Source organism: Megalopta genalis, unplaced genomic scaffold, assembly GCF_051020955.1.
Source record: "Megalopta genalis isolate 19385.01 unplaced genomic scaffold, iyMegGena1_principal scaffold0051, whole genome shotgun sequence".
Lineage (NCBI taxonomy): Eukaryota > Metazoa > Arthropoda > Insecta > Hymenoptera > Halictidae > Megalopta > Megalopta genalis.
This window is the reverse complement of record NW_027476120.1, coordinates 97,361-107,511: the sequence shown is the minus strand read 5'-3', so window position 1 is coordinate 107,511 and position 10,151 is coordinate 97,361.

Here is a 10,151-nt window from a genome sequence, read left to right as displayed (position 1 = left end):
TTCATGTATAAAGTTTAATTAAACTCCCATTAGTTTGCCGGGAAACATCGATTCTTCCGATCTAGAAAGAGACAGAGATAGACGATCCGCGTTATGTTAAATATTTCAAGGTTCCCGATTCCACAAAATTATAAAAAGTATACGGCTGTGTAGCAGGGATCAAAACGAGTAATTTCGTGTATAAAGTTTAATTAATATCCCATTAGTTTGCCGGGAAACATCGATTCTTCCGATCTAGAAAGAGACAGAGACAGTCGATCCGCGTTATGATAAATATTTCAAGGTTCCCGATTCCACAAAATTATAAAAAGTATACGGCTGTGTAGCAGGGATCAGAACGAGTAATTTCATGTATAAAGTTTAATTAAACTCCCAATAGTTTGCCGGGAAACATCGATTCTTCCGATCTAGAAAGAGACAGAGACAGTCGATCCGCGTTATGATAAATATTTCGAGGTTCCCGATTCCACAAAATTATAAAAAGTATACGGCTGTGTAGCGGGGATCAGAACGAGTAATTTCATGTATAAAGTTTAATTAAACTCCCAATAGTTTGCCGGGAAACATCGATTCTTCCGATCTAGAAAGAGACAGAGACAGTCGATCCGCGTTATGATAAATATTTCAAGGTTCCCGATTCCACAAAATTATAAAAAGTATACGGCTGTGTAGCGGGGATCAGAACGAGTAATTTCATGTATAAAGTTTAATTAAACTCCCAATAGTTTGCCGGGAAACATCGATAGTTCGATCGCGCGAGAGAGACAGAGAAACGAACAGACTTCTTTTCGATTTACGGCTAAAATAAATTTTTCTCATTTTATTCAATAACATATTCTTGCTTAGATAACTTTTTTACATAGGGATTAAGCATTTAGAACGATAGATTGTTTAAAATAAGGGCACTTTACTCTTGACATTTTACGGTTTTTTCAATTTTCTGAAAAATCCTATCATTAGATTTTTTTAAAAATACGATATTCTTGCTTATCTAACGTTTCTACATAGGGATTAAGCATTTAGAACGAAATCTAATGTCAGAAAATGGCACTTTACTCTTGACATTTTTCGGTTTTTTCAATTTTCTGGAAAATCCTATCATTAGATTTTTTTAAAAATACGATATTCTTGCTTAACTAACGTTTCTACATAGGGATTAAGCATTTAGAACGAAATCTAATGTAGGAAAATGGTACTTTACTCTTGATCGGTACGTTGGGACTTTGAAAATATTCGGGCGTTCCAATCGCTCGTCTGTTGCATCATAGCGCGTCTCGGCGCAATCGAGCGATTCGCTCGACCCATTATTTTCGATTTACGGCTAAAATAAATTTTTCTCATTTTATTCAATAACATATTCTTGCTTAGATAACTTTTTTACATAGGGATTAAGCATTTAGAACGATAGATTGTTTAAAATAAGGGCACTTTACTCTTGACATTTTACGGTTTTTTCAATTTTCTGAAAAATCCTATCATTAGATTTTTTTAAAAATACGATATTCTTGCTTATCTAACGTTTCTACATAGGGATTAAGCATTTAGAACGAAATCTAATGTCAGAAAATGGCACTTTACTCTTGACATTTTTCGGTTTTTTCAATTTTCTGGGAAATCCTATCATTAGATTTTTTTAAAAATACGATATTCTTGCTTAACTAACGTTTTTACATAGGGATTAAGCATTTAGAACGAAATCTAATGTAGGAAAATGGTACTTTACTCTTGATCGGTACGTTGGGACTTTGAAAATATTCGGGCGTACGCGACGCGCTCGGCGCTTCGAACAGCTCCGGTGTCCCCATTATTTTCGATTTACGGCTAAAATAAATTTTTCTAATTTTTTTCAATAACATATTCCTGCTAAAATAACTTTTTTACATAGGGATTAAGCATTTAGAACGATACATTGTTTAAAATAAGGGCACTTTACTCTTGACATTTTACGGTTTTTTCAATTTTCTGAAAAATCCTATCATTAGATTTTTTTAAAAATACGATATTCTTGCTTAACTAACGTTTCTACATAGGGATTAAGCATTTAGAACGAAATCTAATGTCAGAAAATGGCACTTTACTCTTGACATTTTTCGGTTTTTTCAATTTTCTGGAAAATCCTATCATTAGATTTTTTTAAAAATACGATATTCTTGCTTAACTTTTTTTTTTTTTTTTTTTTTTTTTTTTTTTTTTTTTAACGTGGGGGAAATCTGCAGGTCAGACACCCCCGCTCCGCCCGAAGGGCGGAGGGGGGGTAGTGCGGGGTTCGACCCGCTAAAACCCCCACGGCGGCCTAGGGCGCTGGCGATTAACGGGGGAGCCACGGGAACTCTTCAAGAACACGACCGCAGCTCCCCCTCGCCTGGCCGGCCACCAGGATGGAGCGGTGGCCGGCCGCGTCCCGGGGGGAGATTAATCCTCCCCCCCATGAATCATCTTGATTCGGCGGTGCGGGGGACCGCACCCCACACCGCCTCTTCACGACGGCCGCACTAGCGGCCGTCGGGGGCGACGGTTTTGTCGCCCCCACTTTAAAATTGGGCATCCTCGGTTGGCGGGCGGCGGGCGATCAAACCGGCATGTTCCGGTACACCCGCCGCCCGCCTAGTATCAGCTACTCGGGGGGGGCTCTAGGCGTGGGCGCACACGCCGCACCCCCCGCTCACGGCGACCCCGCTCGGCAGCCTCCTTCTGCAACATTACCTGTTCGCAGAAGGCTATGGCTGCCGCCCATTTTGTCGGGCTCTCCAGCATGGCCCCAACTAAGCTGGAGAGAGCGAGGTCGCCACCAACTTCCCTAGTTAGGACTCGGCGCAGCACTGAAAAGGCGGGGCACACCTCCAGTGTATGCTGCGCCGAGTCCTCCTCCGCGCCACAGTGGTGGCACACCGTCGTCGCTTCCCGACCGATGCGACACAGGTAGACACCGAAGCAGCCATGCCCGGTGAATACCTGCGTCGCACGGTAGGAGAGCCTGCCAAACCGCCTCTCCCGCCACGTGGTGAAGTGCGGCAGGAGAGCCCCGGGGACGCGCTCGGCGGCATGGGAACAAAGCTCCGCATGCCACCTGGCGAGCGCTAGTCCCCGGGCCTGGAGCTCGAAGCCCTCGACCGCCTCTTGCTCCGGCGGGTCCCCCCGAGCCCGGCCAGCGATGCATATGCGCCTATAGACATAGGCGCGCATCGCCGCCTGCAGCTCGAAGGGAATTTCTCCCGCCAGAGCAAGCGCCGCCACGGTAGACGTGGTGCGGTACCCCCGTATGAGGCGAAGGGCCATTTGCCTCTGAAGCCGGCGCAACAACAATGTGCTGCGCCGGCTTGCCCTCACGGACGGCGCCCAAATCGGGGCGCCGTATAATACCATTGACCGCACCACGCCTAGGTATAGGCGGCGCACCATATCGCCCGGTCCCCCGATATTGGGCAACAGGCGGCCTAACGCGGCCGCCGCCCTCTCAACTCGGGGGACGAGGCGGCCGAAATGTGCTCCGAACCTCCAGTGGCTGTCGAGGATCAGTCCGAGATACTTGATCTCGGACTTCACCTCGACGCAGGCTCCTCCAACCCAGATCCACGATCTGGCCCGTGGCCGAGACCAAGGCCGTCCAAACCAGACGGCCTCGGCCTTCTCCGGGGCCACCTTCAGCCCCAGACCGTGGATCCTCGCGACGACGGCTGCCACCGCAACTTCCGCTCGTCGGATGGTCCTCTCGAAGGTGTCCCCGACGGCGACCACCAATGTGTCATCTGCATAGCAGATGAGGGTGGCACCGTCGGGTAGGGAGGCCTTCAGGACTGCGTTATATCCCAGGTCCCACAGGAGTGGTCCTAACACGGACCCCTGTGGGACCCCGCAGTCCACTTCCCTCCGTATCGTCCCGTACCGGCCCGGGTATTCCACCCACCTGCCCCGCAGGTAGGCCCCGATTACCCGCCTCAGATAGGGAGGCACCTGGTGTTCAACCAGGGCCTCCCTAATGGCGGACCAGGGCAGGGTGTTAAACGCATTGACGATGTCTATCGACACCGCCAAGCACACCCCGCCCCGTGCCACGGCATTGTCCGAGAGGGACTTTAGACGGTCGATTGCGTCGACCGTCGATCGCCCCTCCTGGAAGCCGAACTGGCAGTCCGCCAGATCGGGGCCAACGCGGGACAGGTGCCTGGCGAGGCGGGCAGCAATGATCTTTTCAAAGATCTTGCCCACCTCGTCCAGGAGGCAAATGGGCCGGTACGCGGAGGGAGAATCCGCAGGCCTCCCATCCTTCCTTAAGAGGACCATCCGACTTCTCCTCCAGAGGTCCGGGAACACCCCGGACCTCAGGAGCCCGGAGTAGAGGCCTCTAAGCCTCTCGCCCAGGACGCCCATGGCAAGCAGCCAGACCCGGCCGGGGATACCGTCCGGCCCCGGGGCAGTATTCTTGCCCCGGAGCCATTTGACTACCCCGGCCATTTCCTCCGGCGCGACCTCCAGATCCGGGGACCACTCGTGTCCCTCTAGCTGAGGGACGGGCCGGGACGCCTCCCCGCTGACGGGGAATAGCGCGTCCACGACCCGTCCGAGCATCCCCGGATCCAGGCTCTCCGTCAGAGGGGGCGCCCAGGGACGTAATCGTCCCATCGCCATTTTATATGGGCGCCCCCATGGATCTCGGTTGATAGTGCCGAGAAGGTCGCGCCAGGCCTGGCTCTTTGCTTGCCTGATGGCCAGCTGCAGGGCGACCACCTTCTCCCTGTATTGCCCATACAGCTGGATAGCCAGCTCCACGTCGGAACGCCGTCGTCGACGGGCGCGGGCGTACTGGCGTCGCGCGCGAACGCACTCTGTGCGCAAATCCGCTATCGCGCGCGACCACCAGTACACCGCCTTCCTCGGGAAAACCCTGGCCCGGGGCATGGCGACGTCGCAAATGGACGTCATTGCGCCCCGGAACCATTGGGCCTCCCTTGTCCCGTCGACTGGCCCGGCCGGTGTTGCTGGCCAGGCCACGACGTGGGCTGCCGCCATCAGGGCGTCCTGGTCGAGGCGCTTTAGCGCCCACCGCGGCTGAGGCGATCCCTCATCAGCGGGGCGACGTCGGGGCGTCGATGGGGCGGCGGAGAGGCCGAGAACAATGTACCTGTGGTCAGACAGCGTCTCGACCTCCTCCGCCACCCTCCACCCCGTAATACGGCGCGCGGCGGGGGGCGTTGCCCATGAAAGGTCAACGATGGACCCCCCATTATGCCGCACGCACGTATGGACCGAGCCCGTGTTTAAAAGACGGAGCTCGAGTCCCGCCGCCCAGTCAAGCACCTCCCGGCCCCTCGGGTTCGTCCTGGGGGAACCCCAAGCCGGCGACTTGGCGTTGAAGTCCCCCAGGACCAGCACCGGACGGGGCTGGCAGCGGGAGACGCATCTCCCCACCCCGTCCAGATACTGCACAAACTCCTCGAGGGACCACCTTGGAGGTGCATAGATCGCCACAACCGCGGTGCCGCCCCAGTCAACGGCCAGGTATCCCCGGCCGCGCTCGATAACGGAGCACGCCGGGGACCCCGGCCGGCCTACCCATATTATAACGGCGGAGCCGCTCAGGTCCCCCATCCAATGTGGATGATCGGGAATCCTGTACGGCTCCGCCGCTACGGCCAACCCGGCACCCCGCTCGGCCAGGAATTGCACCAGGAGGTCCTGTGCCCTGGCCGAGCGGTTCAGGTTGGCCTGTATTATAGGGCCCTTGGGCCCCATTACGGGCAGGCCTCCACCTCCATCGCCGCCGCGGGAGCGGTGGCGTCTGGGGCCTCTTTGGCCCCATCCGCCCCCGCGGGCGCGACGGTGGCACCCTTGGGTGCCACCTTTGGCTTAGTAGCCACGGTGGCCGTCGCCTTGGCCACCGCGGATTTCCTCCCCCTACTGCCCCTGCCGCGTTTCGCGCTGGCGGGGCACGCCCGGCTACCGAGGCGGTGGCCGGCCGGCTTGCCCGCTCCCGCACAGAGCGGGCAGTTGGGCTTCGCCGTACAGCCGGCCACCTTGTGGTCCCGACTGCCGCACCCAAAGCAGCAGTCGGAACGATCCTCGGCCGCAGTGCATCGCTGAGTTGTATGGCCTAGGCCAAGGCAGCGATAGCACTGCAGGGGCCGGGCGCTGAGGGCCTCCACCGTCGCCCGGGTCCAGCCGACCGTGAGCTTGCCCGCGACCGCAACTTTACGCGCGGCCGCAGCAGGGCACTGGACCCAGAGGGTGCCCAAACCGGAGGGGGAAGACCGGATTTCGCCGGTCTTAACATCCCCCCGGTCGCACCCTCCTACATGGGCGACGGCCACGGCAACCTCCTCCGGCGTGGTCGAGTCGACCAGGCCGCGCACCCTTAGATCGGCCTTCTTAATTGGGCGCGCGACCTTCACGCCGGTTCCCGCCAGCGCGTCCGCCATCTTCGCAGCTAGGGCAGTGGCCTTAGCTGCCCCATCAGCCCCGGGGACCTCCAAAATGATTCCCCCCGTCACCGCTCTCCTGGGCTTTAACGAGGCGATGCCAATCTCTGCCAGGTCAACCTTCGACCTGGCAGTGGCCATCGCCTCGGCGTACGTCATCGCCCCGCCGGCCGGTACCGTTATCGTAACGGCAGCCGTGCGGGGCGGACGCGGCGGCAGGGGAGCCCTCTTCGGGGCAGCCGGTGCCACCCGTTTCGCCGCCCTCCCGGCCGAAGAGGCCTTGGCAGCCGCCGCAGGTTTAGCTGCGGCAGCCGCCTTTTTGGCCCTTCGGCCAACTACCCTCGACCACAGCTCAGTAGGAGGTGTGGTGGAGGGCGGCACAACAGCAGAGGCAGCCCTCTGCTGTGGGGGCTGCATCTGCGCCGCCTTAGCGGACGCAGCCCCTCCTCCACTGCCACCCTTTCTCCCCCCTTTCTTGCCTATCGACGGGCTGGGGGCGGGCGGCACGGGCGGCACCGACCGCGGATCCTGCATCCGCGGGATCAGCTCCCTCCTGAACGATGCCAGCTTGGCATCGATCAGGGAGCCGATCTGATGCAGCAAGTTTGCCGGCGCCGCTGCGGACGCCGGCAAGGGCTTCCCTCGCCCAGGGCGTTGGGGCCCTCGGGCGCCGGCGCCAACCAGCGGCCCCGTGCCCCCCTCAGGAGCCGGCGGCGGAGGCATCTCGGCTGCTGCCGGCTTCGCCTCCACCGCCTGACGGAGTCGGGCCACCTCGGTCCGCAACTCCGCCATCTGCTCTCTGAGGAGAGCGTTCTCTGCTTCCAACAGCCGGGTGGCGTCGGAAGCTGACCTCATGGCCAGCTCCGCAACGCCCGCCCGGCTGTTCAGGGCCGCCGCCTGCAGGACCCGCACCGTGGCCGGCCGCAACTCCCTTGTTGCGCTGGAGATCCTGGCCACTTCGGCCAGGCTCTCCATTATTGACGCCGCCACGTCCCGCGTCGGACGACTGCGAAGATTCGCGGCGACCTCCACCTCGTCCGGAAGTGGGTCGACCGATCTCCCGGGCTGCGGCCCCGGGGCCACCGGGTCGAAGATCGCCGCGATGAGGCCTTTGTTGGCCTCCGTCAACTTACGTTTGGCCTCATAGAGGCCAACGTACTGCCCAGTAGTTGGCGGCCTTCCCCGCTTCCTCCCTATTGAGGAGCCAGGGGCGCTCTGCGAAGAGCGGTGAGAGGAGACCGAGTGGTCGGACTCCTCTCCCGCATCGCATTCGCCAAGGTCCAAAGCGAACCTCTCTCTGCCGCGTGTTGCGGGAAGTTCCCGCAACACCGACCCATCCATGCGCTCGAGGCGCACGCTAGCTACGCGCGCCTCCTCCTCCCTCTCGTTTCCCCCCTCCCCGGTTTTTTTTATTTGTGAACTATCCATGATAAATCCCACGAGTGTGGTCGGAAAGGAGGTCACCCCGGGTAGAGCCGCCATACCCGGGGAAGGCTAATACGCCCGGGGGATCGCCAGGTACCCCGGGGTTGTCCGCTAACGATTGGTGCACCCACCAACCATAGCTGGCGCTGACTCCAGCTACGCCCTCTTCACCGCGCAACGCTGCTTGGGGCTAGGGATTTTTTAGAGAGGTTGTCATCCTCGCGGTCCAGCCGGCTAAGGCAAGACCCCCGTTCCTGTAAAACATGACCACAGGTTTACGGTATGTGTCCGACTTTAGTTGGCCCCTCACCTCAAGCCACTCCGGCTAGGTAGGACCTGCCAGGGAATAAAATCCCCGCCGGCACAGCCTTGAGGATCATTGGGGCACGAAGCCCCCCCACCACGACAAGGTAGCGGACACGGGGGGGTATTCTTGCTTAACTAACGTTTTTACATAGGGATTAAGCATTTAGAACGAAATCTAATGTAGGAAAATGGTACTTTACTCTTGATCGGTACGTTGGGACTTTGAAAATATTCGGGCGTTCCAATCGCTCGTCTGTTGCATCATAGCGCGTCTCGGCGCAATCGACCGATTCGCTCGATCCATTATTTTCGATTTACGGCTAAAATAAATTTTTCTAATTTTTTTCAATAACATATTCCTGCTTAAATAACTTTTTTACATAGGGATTAAGCATTTAGAACGATACATTGTTTAAAGTAAGGGCACTTTACTCTTGACATTTTACGGTTTTTTCAATTTTCTGAAGAATCCTATCATTAGATTTTTTTAAAAATACGATATTCTTGCTTAACTAACGTTTCTACATAGGGATTAAGCATTTAGAACGAAATCTAATGTCAGAAAATGGCACTTTACTCTTGACATTTTTCGGTTTTTTCAATTTTCTGGAAAATCCTATCATTAGATTTTTTTAAAAATACGATATTCTTGCTTAACTAACGTTTTTACATAGGGATTAAGCATTTAGAACGAAATCTAATGTAGGAAAATGGTACTTTACTCTTGATCGGTACGTTGGGACTTTGAAAATATTCGGGCGTTCCAATCGCTCGTCTGTTGCATCATAGCGCGTCTCGGCGCAATCGACCGATTCGCTCGATCCATTATTTTCGATTTACGGCTAAAATAAATTTTTCTAATTTTTTTCAATAACATATTCCTGCTTAAATAACTTTTTTACATAGGGATTAAGCATTTAGAACGATACATTGTTTAAAGTAAGGGCACTTTACTCTTGACATTTTACGGTTTTTTCAATTTTCTGAAAAATCCTATCATTAGATTTTTTTAAAAATACGATATTCTTGCTTAACTAACGTTTCTACATAGGGATTAAGCATTTAGAACGAAATCTAATGTCAGAAAATGGCACTTTACTCTTGACATTTTTCGGTTTTTTCAATTTTCTGGAAAATCCTATCATTAGATTTTTTTAAAAATACGATATTCTTGCTTAACTAACGTTTTTACATAGGGATTAAGCATTTAGAACGAAATCTAATGTAGGAAAATGGTACTTTACTCTTGATCGGTACGTTGGGACTTTGAAAATATTCGGGCGTTCCAATCGCTCGTCTGTTGCATCATAGCGCGTCTCGGCGCAATCGACCGATTCGCTCGATCCATTATTTTCGATTTACGGCTAAAATAAATTTTTCTAATTTTTTTCAATAACATATTCCTGCTTAAATAACTTTTTTACATAGGGATTAAGCATTTAGAACGATACATTGTTTAAAGTAAGGGCACTTTACTCTTGACATTTTACGGTTTTTTCAATTTTCTGAAGAATCCTATCATTAGATTTTTTTAAAAATACGATATTCTTGCTTAACTAACGTTTCTACATAGGGATTAAGCATTTAGAACGAAATCTAATGTCAGAAAATGGCACTTTACTCTTGACATTTTTCGGTTTTTTCAATTTTCTGGAAAATCCTATCATTAGATTTTTTTAAAAATACGATATTCTTGCTTAACTAACGTTTTTACATAGGGATTAAGCATTTAGAACGAAATCTAATGTAGGAAAATGGTACTTTACTCTTGATCGGTACGTTGGGACTTTGAAAATATTCGGGCGTTCCAATCGCTCGTCTGTTGCATCATAGCGCGTCTCGGCGCAATCGACCGATTCGCTCGATCCATTATTTTCGATTTACGGCTAAAATAAATTTTTCTAATTTTTTTCAATAACATATTCCTGCTTAAATAACTTTTTTACATAGGGATTAAGCATTTAGAACGATACATTGTTTAAAGTAAGGGCACTTTACTCTTGACAT